This window comes from Schistocerca serialis, chromosome 7 (genome assembly GCF_023864345.2).
Source record: "Schistocerca serialis cubense isolate TAMUIC-IGC-003099 chromosome 7, iqSchSeri2.2, whole genome shotgun sequence".
NCBI lineage: Eukaryota > Metazoa > Arthropoda > Insecta > Orthoptera > Acrididae > Schistocerca > Schistocerca serialis.
The window spans coordinates 186,261,124-186,274,368 of record NC_064644.1 but is presented as its reverse complement, the minus strand read 5'-3'; positions in this window follow the sequence as shown (position 1 = coordinate 186,274,368).

The window sequence follows — 13,245 nt, the reverse complement described above, 5'->3', positions numbered from 1 at the left end:
CAACGCACTAAACTATTTCCGCGTCTCCCGCCATGACTACCGGGCGGTCGTTGTTTTTTCGTCTTACGATATACGTCGTTCGGAATCCGCGTGCTCGATAGCAACGCTTCTTTTAAATTACCGGCTCGCACACCCTCTGTGCGCAGGCGTACTGCCATAAGACATGCTAGACAAGGAATTACTCTATTGCAGGAAAGTTGACGCTAACACCGAGTCGCAATGCTTCTAAGTTTGATATTGTTCTCAATGCAGCAAAAAAGAATTCACAAATTTCTCCCAGCATTCCATTTCTAGCTATACTCATTCACTGATCGTTACACCCCACGGAGGTGCCAAATTTCAAGGATATTTCACCCGCTGTTCCAAACAGTTCCAGACGGTTTGTCTGTGATTGTGATCGAGTGATTTTTCATACCAGTCGCAGTATAATAGGGAGCCATAGTGTCACTCAGAACGGGAATCAATGTATGCTACTCTGTGAGCACGGCTGTCATCATCTTAGAAGACGGGAGAGTCCGTAGAAAACTCTTCGCGAAGATGTAGAAGAGAGGCTAACACCTGTTCTTCTGGAGTGAGGAAATAAATGATGTCACTCCTGTTTTGGTTAACCAGCCATGTGGGTCCAAGCCATGGTACGAAGAACCACTTCCAGCTTGAACTGCACCCTGCACTCACTGCGGGTGAAACCCTCGTTTGGCCACAGGTGACTTGACGGATTGCTGGCTGCTGTGACCGAGCGGTTCTAGGTGCTTCAGTCCAGAACCAAGCGGCTGCTACGGTCGCAGATTCGAGTCCTGCCTCGGGCATGGATGTGTGTGATGTCCGTAGCTTAGTTAGGTTTAAGTAGTTCTAAGTCTAGGTGACTGATGACCTCAGATATTAAGTCCCATAGTGCTTAGAGCCCTTTGAACCATTTGACTCGACGGATTGAATCGTTAGAAAAGTGGAAAATCGTGACTCCTCCGACCACATTACACTCCTCCAGGCAGCGCCAAGATTTTGTGTCGTTTGACCCACTGAAGATGTCCAGACCTCTGTGTCACCCTAAGTGAGTTACCAGAGTCCAAATAACGATTTCATTACGTTCCCTCCGCTAGCTTTGCTCAGCAACGTTAGAAACTATGGAATAACTGGAAGAAGAATGGAAAAACTTAAAAACAGCCGTATCGAATATAGCTAATGAGGTTCTAGGGAAGACAAGTAAATACAGGAAATGCAGAGCAGTAAGGAATTGGACGCCAGAGGTGGTAACAGATTGAAGTACGTAACTCGGAATGCACATGCAGAACCATGGGAAAGCTTTATTAGCAATATAGAGCCTGATTTACAAGGCACACAACGTATCGCTTACATGTTGATGAAATCACTCAACAGACAAGAAAATTATCGTATACATGTTTGTAATATAGGAGAGAACGAATGGATAGCTCATTATAAATAATTGTGATATGATGAGACTTTAATTCAAACGTTACCTGAACTAAATTACACTAAAGGCCTGGACGATATTGATATGAGAGAACTGAAGGAAGCTCTAAAATCTAAAAAAAAAGGAAAGCCTCTGGTTTAGATGATACCAATTTGGAACTGTGAAGTCTTCTACACACATTTAATCAATGTTGGAGAAATAAGAAGGTACCAAAAGGCTGGCTGAGAGCCAAAGTAATTTCTATCTTTGAAAATGGATACAAAAATAAATGGAGCAACTATTGAGGTATAAGTCTCCTGGTCTGAGCCTATAAACCATAGGTAGGCAACGAGAGAGCGGCGCTCCCGAAGCCATCTGCCTGAGCGCAGGAAGAGTGGAGGAGCCTAGAGAGCTGACGCCTGTCTGGTAGCTTGCGCTGTAAAGACTAGATGGCGATGTGTGCAGTCAAGGCTCAAGCATAGCTACAGCCATGTGCGTGGCAGAGTATGTTATGTTATGGTCCAGTGCGTTGTGTAGTTGAAATAACTAGCGAAAGCAATGCGATGTTCCATTTTACTGTTCAACTGTAGCTGGGAGTGTCATTACTTGTTTACCGAAAGCCAAGGAGGAACACAATGTTTGGCATGTGGTAAAATATTAGGCATAAAAAGTGCAATTTAGAACTTCACTACAGAACACTTCACTTCAACAGTATGAAGGTGTAGAGGGTGAAATAGACTTAATCTGTGTATGAAGGTAGTATCTGTTCCCGAAAGAACAGATACCATTGATGACCGATAGTTAAATCGACACCATAGCTGCAAACAAGCATTTATATACATCTTTGGGGACATGTTGAAAATGTGTGCTCCGACTGGGACTCGAATCCGGGATCTCCTGCTTGCATGGCAGACACTCTATCCGTCTGAGCCACCGAGGGCACAGAGGACAGTGTGCCTGCAGGGAACAGATACTACCTTCATACATAGTTAAAATATGGCTACCCGGCCATTGACTTTCTTGTGTGAACGCACACACTGTGCCGCAACTCGTACGGGACTTGGTAGATTAATCTGCCATGAGTAATGAGTTTGATGGGCAAACATCTATTAGGCACACTACGAATGTAGTGGCGTGGACAAGTTGGGAATGTGGGTCTCACGTGGAGCGTACAAGGCGCAATACCCTCTGTGCCCTTGGTGACTCAGTCGGGTAGAGCGGGTTCGAGTCCCGGTCGGGCCACACATTTTCAACATGTGCCCAATGATGTATATAAACCCTGTTTGCAGCTAGGGTGTCGATTTAATTATCATTTGGACTTAATCTACTAAATAATCTACTTGAGGAAGGTTCAAATGGTTCTGAGCACTATGGGACCTAACAGCTATGGTCATCAGTCCCCTAGAACTTAGAACTACTTAAACCTAACTAAACTAAGGACAGCACACAACACCCCGTCATCACGAGGCAAAGAAAATCCCTGACCCCGCCCGTAATTGAACCCGGGAACCCGGGCGTGGGAAGCGAGAACGCTACCGCACGACCACGAGCTGCGGACTTGAGGAAGAAACTGAAGTAGGTGTATGTATTATAAAGTACCTAGGGAAGATACTATGTAATTGCATTGCCTAATAAACCAAATTTTCCTTTGGAATGACAGATCCGTTAATTCCTTACACAGCAATGTGATGCTCCTCTTCCGATATAGCTGTTCGTGATAGTTAAAGAATGGCTTTGCTGATCGCCCGGCGCACTACAACTCTTCGTTTCGAAAGTTTGTCAGGTGATATTGTCGAACAATTAATGTATGTCTTTTCGAAGGTCTTGATGTTTTCTTCTACATTAGATGAAGGTACCGACTTAACAGACACAGACCAGCAGACAATATTTATTAGACGTGTTGATACAAAAATGGTTGAAATGGCTCTAAGCACTATGGGAATTAACATATGAGGTCATCAGTCCCCTAGACTTAGGACTACTTAAACCTAACCAACGCAAGGACATCACACACATCCATGCCCGAGTCATGATTCGAACCTGCGATTGTAGCAGCAGCGCGGTCCCGGACTGAAGCGCCTAGAACCACTTGGTCACGACGGCCGGCCCGTGTTGATACAAACTTAGTACTAAGGGAGGAACTCTTTGAGTTATGTTCGCTCAACGACACCACAACACGTGACGTCGTACTGCAGTGCGTGGAAGACGTATTTATCAGGTTTGGTCTACCGTGGGAAAAGCTCGTTTCAGTTGGCACTGATGGAGCACCCTGTATGATCGGAGGTAGAGCAGGGCTTATGGATCGTCTGATAAGCAAACGAGTGGAACGTGAAGTGAGGTTCTTACCTGTGCATTGTCTGATTCATCAACAAATCCTGTGCGTGAAAAACGTCACAATGGCGAATGTAATGACTGTAGTAGTGAGAACAGTTAATTTTATTAAGAGTCATGGAGTGAATCACAGACAATTTAGGCCGGCCGAAGTGGCCGTGCGGTTAAAGGCGCTGCAGTCGGGAACCGCAAGACCGCTACGGTCGCAGGTTCGAATCCTGCCTCGGGCATGGATGTTTGTGATGTCCTTAGGTTAGTTAGGTTTAACTAGTTCTAGGTTCTAGGGGACTAATGACCTCAGCAGTTGAGTCCCATAGTGCTCAGAGCCATTTGAACCATTTTTGAACAGACAATTTAAAGCTCTGCTGAAGGATATTGAGTGTGAATTTGTGGATATTGCGTTCTTTTGTGAAGTTCGTTGGCACAGTAGTAGTAATATGTTGAATTGATTTTTTGGTTTGTTGGGCGAAATAGTTCTATTCATGGAAATGAAGAGGCGTCCCGTTCATGAAGTCATTGATCCTAAATGGATTTAATGAGTCAGTATTTCTCACCGACATCAGATCCTATATGAATAAACTTGATCTTAAATTGTAGCGAAGCAACAGACTAAATAATCATTTTGTCGACAGTATTACTACTTTCAAGCAAATGTTGGAGCTTTGGATGCATCCGATGTCGAAAGGCGAGTTAGCCCATTTCCCCAAATTGTTAAAGCGGTAGTCGAGTTTAGCTCAAGATCAATCGCACAAATTTTCAGGTACTCTTACGACCATTGTGAAGGAATTTTCCATCGGATTTAGAGATCTGGACGATTTGTCGATGGATCTGAAAGTGCATGCTGTACCCTTTTCGACTGCTGTAACAAATCGATGTGATAGTGAATTGAAGGCTAAATATTAATCACCAACAAGTCTATCACAGTTATAAGAACGTTTTTTACGAACAGATTTCCCAAATATGCACAAAATGGCTGCCAAACTGCTATCAATGCTCGGCTCAACATGTCTGTGTAAGAACTCGCTAATGACGATAAATAGATCTCCACGAAGAGCCACTTTGACGCACATCTCAATGCAGTTCTGCAAGTTGCAAGTGCGAGATCGATCGCATCAAATGTAAATCGTCTTGTTCAGCGAAAAGAGGCGCACACCTCCATATCATCTGCTGAATGGCATTTCAAATATATAACAAAACATAAGCCTAGGTTTTGTGTATGGTGAGTTATATTTATTCATTTATTTATTTCTGGGTTTAGCCTAGGGTTAGTTTGTCGTTCATTGGTTATGTTTTATGGTAAATAAGCTTTCATGTTGGCCTACTATATTTTCATGACTATAGGTAGTAGTCAGAGGAGTATTTAGTTATCAGATGTCAAAGTAATTACTTTTTTTTCCTACGAGTAATGCAACTAAAGGAAAATAATCAAACGTATTTATTTAGCGCCTTAATCTAATATACTGAATAGAATGCGACATTAGACGCCACAACAATGTCAAAAGTTAACATGTGGTTTGATACGCGTCCCTTTTCCAGTTACGGCAGACTGTGCCAGCAGCTATAAGGTTAGTTTCTGCCACTGCGCAAGCTCTGCTCCTTTTTCGGTCTGAACTGGAGCGTTTCTCATTGAGCCGATTTGCGCTCGTCTGTGCTATCAATTATACACCAAAGTCCTTAGTGCAGGACTTAAAAATGCCATCTAAAAGCTAATATATGATGAAAAATGAGCTTTTAGAAAAGGGCGATCGGCTGTTGACCATGTATTTACACTGGAACAAGTTACAGAAAAGAGACGAGAGTTAAATAGGGAAACCAATCTTGCTTTTGTGAATTATGAGAAAGCATTCGATACTGTGATTAGAGCAACACTATGGAATATCATGAGTGAAAGATGCTATCCATCTCACCTCATAAATACTATTAAGACTCTATACACAAACACCGAAATTGTTATAGGTGCAGGAAGCAAAACAACAACGCCAATTAACGCAAACAAACGGATACGACAAGGATGCTGTATATCTCCAACACTCTTCAATATACATGTGAATGAAGTTCTATTCATGGATTAAGTTACCAGCAAGTGGAAGATGTTGGAATAAATGGAGTTCCTTTAGATCGTAGCACTAGGCTAGATGTAACTTTGAATGCACATGATCTGACTCTGATTACAGAGAATGAAAATCACCCTCAGATAGGCGTCTGTAAGTTGCAACAGACAGTTTCATTTTATAACCTAACACCATCGGTAGAGAAAACGAAAGTTATGGTGTTTCAGGGCAGACAACCAATAATACCTCAAAGTCTTGAATAATGATATCTTGGAGCAAGTAAAACATTTCAAATGTCTAGAATGCGAATATAACCATAACGAGGACAAAAATTAAATAAATTTACTTCCATATGTGGAAACATCGTAAAAGTTTACGGAATAAAGCCAGGAAAGAAACCCACCTGAAATTTTATAAAAAAATAGCATTACCAACCCATACTTATGGAAGTGAGGCATGGGCAACAACAAGACACCAAGAAAGTAGAATATAGGCTCAAGGAATGAGATTTTTATTCAGGGTGGAAGGATGTGCAAGGGAAGGCAGAAAAAGAAATAAAGATGTATGGAAAAGTTAGGAGGTGTGTTCAAAAAATCCCGGAACTACGTCCACAAAATTTTTCTACGCTAAACTTTTGCTTATTGTGCACGGCCTCCTCGACAATCCATACACCGCTCCCAAGGCCGTTTCCTCTTTCGGAAGCAGTCTTGGTACGCCTTTCGCTGGATCGCGCGAAGCGACGTCTGCGAATTTTCTTTTATCTCGTCTGTCATCACAAATCTTCTTCCTCTTAAGCGTCTCAACATCATAACCGTAGACCCATGTCTCATCAACAGTGGTGATTCTCCTAAGGAATATCTCGTTCTCATTTGCATGATCCAAAAGCTCTTCACAGATTGCGAAGCGAAAATCTTTCTGATCTAGACTCAGTAGCCGCAGGACCAACTTGGCGGCAACACGATGTGTTCCAAGATGCTGTATCAGGATTTCACGACATGATCCAATTACAATGTTACATTCTCCTGCAATCTCTCGCACAGTCACTCTTCGATTGAGACGAAGAGTTTCTCGACGTTTTTGACATGAGCGTCGTCGGTAGAAGTCGAAAGGCGTCCCTAAACGAGGGTCATCTTTGATTTCCGTGCTGCCATTTTTAAATCGTGTCAACCATTCGTAACACCGAGTACGGCTTAAACTCTTGCATCATTTGATGTGTCTCTGTAAAAGCTGTCCTGATTTTCACGGAAAATTTATTGCAGACGTGTTGTTCCTTCACGTCTGCCGTCTCGAAATTCACAAACTATGAAAGACAATACGGGACTTGAGTCACCTTGAACAGTTTATTTTTCTTTCCTTTTCTTATCTTTCTTATCTTTCACAACAGGTGAAGGATTGAATGAATCTTTGCTGCCCAACAGGGAAAGATGAAATGATAGATGGAATAGAAGATTGATGATCTTTGTACAAAGCGGTAAAAAGAGCGGAATGCTGCACGTAGCATGTACTTTCATCATTCTTTGCTGTAGACAGATTTTTAAAGAGCATAATTTTTAGGGTTCCGCACCTCAATCGGTAAAAATGGAACCCTTTTAGGATCACTTTTTTGTCCGTTTGTCTTTGTCTCATGATGCAATGCAATGTCCGACTGTTAAAAATTTTTGTGGTCAGGACTATGGGACCAAACTGCTGAGGTCATCGGTCCCTAGCCTTACGCACTACTTAATCTAACTTGCAGTAACTTACAGTAAGGATAACACACGCACACACACACACACACACACACACACACACACACACACACACACACACACACACACACACACCCATGACGGAGGGAGGACTCGAACCTCCGACGGGGGGAGCCGCGCAAACCGTGACAGGACGTCTGAGACCGCACGGCTACCCAGCGCGGGCGACTGTTAAAAACCTTTTTCCTTAGGAACGAGTAGATGTATTTAAACTTGTGGCACTTTCTACGATAACGGTCTCTTGACAACGTAATAACTTGAATGTTCTAAATCAGTGCTACCAAAAGATACGGCCATTTGTGTCAAATATTTTGATACTCGGAAACTCACGTATCAAAACCTATAGCATATTTCCCGTTGACCTCGAATTATGAAGTTTTCAAGTAAGAAAAGTTTCACATTACAACCAAAGGGAAAAAATCCGAAAATTGTTAATGTGTAATTATACCACATGATTTTTTTCTCGTTAGTTATCAGACTTTGTATATCCACCCGTCTGTCAAGCCCCCTTTTTCACAGGAAAAGGTAGACTCATCAGGTTGCAAGTTTATGTCACATCCTAAGGTCTATGAACCCTTGCTGGTGTAGTAAACGTAAGATTCTAACCAATGCAACCGCAAGGTACGGCCACTTATGTCACACATGCCGATTCTCGCGGACTCACTCGTGTAAACCTATGGGTTGCACCCCGTTGGTCTAGAACCATGAAATTTGGCAAGAAACAAGGTTTCACAGTACATGCAAAGGAAAAAAAATTGGCAAACTCTAAATCTGTAATTATACCGGAGGAAAAAATTGTTATCTTCATTTGTTTTCTGACTTCAGACTTGAAATGAAAACATTTTCGAGGCTCTTGGAATCCTTGGTACCGATATCTTGGGAGTATCAGTGTCGATAACAGGCGAAAATTGTCGAGATTCTCGATTTCCGGATTGGATGACCTGTCTACATACCTAAATCAGTTTCCACGGAACCGTCGGTGTGCGAGTGCTACTCGCCTTTGGTCATTTTTTTAAGTAACATCCAAGTGGGAAGATTATTTCCAAATTGAACCACATCAATTTCTGTACTATTGAAGCAGAAAGGATGCGACTGCTTTAATTCCAGATGGAAGATAATTTTCTGTAGATTCTATATTCTACAAAATTTCGTCTATGTGACAAAGGGAATGAAAATTCCAGACGAAAACTTCCAAGAAGTAATAATAATTCTGGTCTAACATCAGCGTCGAATTATTTAAGCAACCTTTTACTGTAGTTTTCATCACATTCCGACCAGCAAGGTGCTCTCCATTCAGTGCTCCGTTGAAGATCACAAATTTCTCGAAGTGTGCCGCTGATACGGTTTACGAGATACTACTCTGTCGTATAACGCGTGGGCTACAAGTTATATTTCTTCCATGTATGTGCATAGCTAGAATTGGCCTTGTCCTGCAGTTTCACGCATAATGTGCAGAAATGAATGAAAACAAGTAGGAGCAACAGTAAGTTATGTTTCTCACCATGTCTTACCAAATACAAAATGAAAGTGATCAGAGGCAGCAGGGAACGAGGGTCTTCTATGAAAAGGACGCTTCGCTTTCCAGAGCGACGTCAAATCTACAGCTACAAGTCGTAGTGAAATGTGGTCACTCGAAAATCTGAAAGTATGGCACTACGCACTTTTTGCAGCGTCACCCATTAGGTTTTGTGGAGTACTGTTAACGGCATTATCAGCGTAAAGATTGCACACTTCTCTGAATATTTTCTGCCTTCCGCCCTGTAACAGACCACCACTGTTGTTGTTGTGGTCTTCAGTCCTGAGACTGGTTTGATGCAGCTCTCCATGCTACTCTATCCTGTGCACGCTTCTTCATCTCCCAGTACCTACTGCAGCCTACATACTTCTGAATCTGCTTAGTGTATTCATCTCTTGGTCTCCCTCTACGATTTTTACCCTCCATGCTGCCCTCCAATACTAAATTGGTGATCCCTCGATGTCTCAGAAACATGTCCTACCAATCGATCCCTTCTTCTAGTCAAGTTGTGCCACAAGCTCCTCTTCTCCCCAATTCTAATCAATACCTCCTCATTAGTTATGTGATCTACCAATCTAATCTTCAGCATTCTTCTGTAGCACCACATTTCGAAAGCTTATATTCTCTTTTTGTCTAAACTATTTATCGTCCACGTTTCACTTCCATACATGGCTACACTGCATACAAATACTCTCGGAAACGACTTCCTGCCATTTAAATCTATATTCGATGTTAACAAATTTTTCTTCTTGAGAAACGCTTTCCTTGCCATTGCCAGTCTACATTTTATATCCTCTCTACTTCGACCATCATCAGTTATTTTGCTCCCCAAATAGCAAAACTCCTTTACTACTTTAAGTGTCTCATTTCCTAATCTAATTCGCTCAGCATCACCCGACTTAATTCGACTACATTCCATTATTCTCGTTTTGCTTTTGTTGATGTTCATCTTATATCCTAGTTTCAAGACACTGTCCATTCCGTTCAGCTGCTCTTCCAAGTCCTTTCCTGTCTCTGACAGAATTACAATGTCATCGGCGAACCTCAAGGTTTTTATTTCTTCTCCATGGATTTTAATACCTACTCCGAACTTTTCTTTTGTTTCCTTTACTGCTTGCTCAATATACAGATTGAATAAAATCGGGGATAGCCTACAACCCTGCCTCATTTTCTTCCCAACCACTGGTTCCCTTTCATACTGTTTACGGCATTATCAGCGTAAAGATTGCACACTTCTCTGAATATTTTCTGCCTTCTGCCCTGTAACAGACCACGACAGCGAACAGTATTCACGAAATACTCTAAGTAGCTTTGTAAGCAATCTGCGTCGAACGTGAATTCACTAACATATACTTGGACTCCTTTCGCTAAATCCCCAACAGTCAGTCTTTCTCACGGCTAGACACACGTACAGATAACTTCTAATTCTGGGAGGATAGTACGAACACCAAAGGCTGGTCACCGATCGCGTAGCTAGAAGATCTCGGACCTATTTCCACGCAATAATCCATGTTAACATCTGTTGTAGATCACGTCGGTCTAGCGGTAGCTTCTTGGACTACGGATCAAAAAGCTCTAGGTGCCGGATTAGACCCTAGCTACGGCATACATTTTGAGTAAAAGTCTCAACTACGGCACCGAGAACTTCCGGAACCCTCATTTTCCAACAGCCTAGTCAGTTATGGCAGAGCAGCGGATAGAGGTTTTGTGCAACATCTGACCTATGTTATAGGAAACCGACCGTAAAGAGGAATAATTACCAGTGGCTAGCGGTATGAATGTGCTCAAGGCGTTGAAAAACACTGCGTTAAAAAGAAGTAATGTCTATCCATAAGAAATGTGGCCTCTGTCTGAGAAAAGCAGCATTAATGGCTCTCCATTGGCAAAAATAGTCAGACCCAGTCTCTCATTCGAACATCCAGGAAGGTACTATCCAAGAGTAGGGGGCCATGAGAAAATGATAGAACCACCACAATACCGTTACACTCTACGAATTGGAATGTGGAACGTCAGAAGTCAGAACGTCGCAGGGGAGCTGAAAGATACGAAGAAGGGAACTGGAAAGGCTCCATATATAGTTGTGTCATTGAAGTAAAACGGGAAAAATGGTTCAAATGGCTCTGAGCACTATGGGACTTAACCGCTGAGGTCACCAGTCCCCTAGAACTTAGAACTACTTAAACCTAACTACGGACATCACACACATCCATGCCCGAGGCAGGATTCGAACCTGCGACCGTAGCGGTCACGAGGTTCCAGACTGTAGCGCCTAGAACCGCTCGGCCACTCCGGCCGGCTAAAATGGAAAGAAAATCAGGATTTCTGGCTTGAATAATGAAGGATAATATCCAAAGCAGCAGAAAATGGTGTAACGGTAGTGGGATTCATTTCCAAGAGGAGAGAAGGCCACGCAGTGGAATTACTGTGAACTGCTCAGTGGCAAAGTTAATTTCGTCAAAACTGAAAGAAAAGTATAACTAACAAAAGGAAGTCAAGTATACATGTTAAGTCACGAGCAGAGGAGGAAGAGACGGGGAAAGTGTACGACGACAGTGAAAGGGACTCGTAAAGCTATTAACCATGGCGGACTGGTATGCTGTAGCAGAGAAAGGAACAAGAGAGTCACGGGAGAATACGGTGTCGGTATTAGGAATGAGAGACGATAAAGATACCTTGAATTCTGAAATAAATTTCAGCTGTAAATAGCAATATACCATTACAGAATCACAAGTGGAAGAGCTCTACTTGGAAAAGGCTCGGAGACATGAGAAGATAGCACCTACATTACAACCTAGTGAGACAGGGATTTTAAAATCAGATACTGCAGTGGAAGATATACACAGATGCAGGCAGTTTTGTTGAAGAGGAATGGACATCTCTCAAAAGGGCAAGAAAGGAAGTTAATACACAAGAAATATAAATGCGAGAGTGGTAAGTTTGAAGAAACCTTGGTTAAAGGAAGATATAGCTCAGTTCAGAAAAGAAAGAAAGAGGTAGCTACTTTAAACCACTGTAGCCTGCCAGTTTTATCATGCAAATTGCCTTTATTATATCATGTATTTAACTCACATTAACTACCAGTTTCAGTTCATTGTCATTTTAGAATATATAGCATGGTGATGTGTTGTTGTTGCTGTGGTCTTTAGTCCTGAGACTGGTTTGATGCAGCAGCTCTCCATGCTACTCTATCCTGTGGAAGCTTCTTCATCTCCCAGTACTTACTGCAACCTTCATCCTTCTGAATCTGCTTAGTGTATTCATCTCTTGGTCTCCCTCTACGATTTTTACCCTCCACGGTGCCCTCCAATGCTAAATTTGTGATCCCTTGATGCCTCAAAACATGTCCTACCAACCGATCCCTTCTTATAGTCGAGTTGTGCCACAAACTTCTCTTCTCCCCAATCCTATTCAATACCTCCTCATTAGTTACGTGATCTACCCACCCTATCTTCAGCATTCTTCTGTATGGTGATGTGTGTCACATTTAAAAATGTGGGTGGTAGAGTGTCCATTCTGAACTGCTCACTTCTAAACATTGCTGACTAGCGAAGCACTGAGCAATAGGCAGTGGCTGGAGGCACCGTGTGCTGTTGCATAGCATCAGTCTGAGGAATTAATCTTTACGTTAAGAGCCTTTCTGGAACTTACGTACCTCTTTTCCGTTGGAGACTACCGTTAGTTTCAATTGTATTTCGTGTCAGTGTCTAATAATGCTGTTGGTCATTACTTGAGACTCTGAGGACTGAGATATGAAACTGTGCGACAACAGACGCAGTAAGCCTATAGTGATGCTCTGTGGGTAGTTCGCAACATACAGCTTGGAATCTCGGAAGTTCGATTGGTGTATGTGAGTTAATTGGACACTGCTATAAAGTTGGTAAATCCGAATCTGTAACATTTTCAGTTACTTATCTACAACGTCAAGTTACACATAATTTCTTCTACATCGGTGCTAAGGTGTGGGGCACGATTCCGAGGGCGTACCATGCACATTCGCTACAACACATAGGAACTATCAACTATCATGATACATTTGTAGATACTTTGCCCAAAATGAATGGAATCTCGATGAAACGACTCTGAAGTCTTTGCAAGCACTTCTGTCGTAAAATATATGAACATCCTGCTGAAAATGAACTTCGATAAAAATGATGTTACCGCAGTTCCCAGAATTACTCTCTCTCTGCGGCG